At 45.8% G+C, this 554-nt stretch overlaps 1 protein-coding gene across 1 annotated transcript in view; it reads left to right on the forward strand.

Annotated features, from left to right (window-relative positions):
• The window catches only part of LOC103200067 (matrix Gla protein), a 5583-nt gene that overhangs the window by 3254 nt on the left and 1775 nt on the right, over positions 1-554 (forward strand). The gene's annotated exons all lie outside the window — the stretch shown is intronic.

Genomic DNA, 554 nt, shown 5'->3' on the forward strand with positions numbered 1-554 from the left:
TATTTTGGATATTTAAAGAGACAGCACTCTCGCAGATTCCTGTGGTGGAAGGACTTAAGAATTAACCTAAAAATCACCCTGCTAGCCAGGGACTGAATGGAGGACTGTGCACAGTGGCTGGGGAACAAACGGAGAAGGTGAAGAGAAAGCCGGGCTGAGCTGTGGACTTTTGCTGGTCCGGAGAGTGCCGCCATTTTGAAGGTTTAAAAAGCGGCTTGACTATTTTGGATATTTAAAGAGACAGCGCTCTCGCAGATTTCTGGGGCTTAAGAATACATTCTGCTTTCCAGCAACCTCAAGGACACTCAGGGCCTGCAAGACTGAAAAGCAACAGGCCAATGATAAAAAACTACCAAGAAGAGCCTGAACCACGCTTGGCTTCATAAACAGTTAGCAGAGATCTAAATACAACAACCTCACGATGCCTCAGAAACAACAGACCATCACAGTCCACACAATGAAGCAAGATAAAGTGGAAGAAACAAGGGAGCAGGATACAGACCCAGAACACATCCCTGAGGAAGAAGCAGCATTGGAACTCTCTGATAAGGAAT

Source organism: Orycteropus afer, unplaced genomic scaffold (assembly GCF_000298275.1).
Source record: "Orycteropus afer afer isolate SDZICR_OR568_19922 unplaced genomic scaffold, OryAfe1.0 scaffold00126, whole genome shotgun sequence".
Taxonomy (NCBI): Eukaryota; Metazoa; Chordata; class Mammalia; order Tubulidentata; family Orycteropodidae; genus Orycteropus; species Orycteropus afer.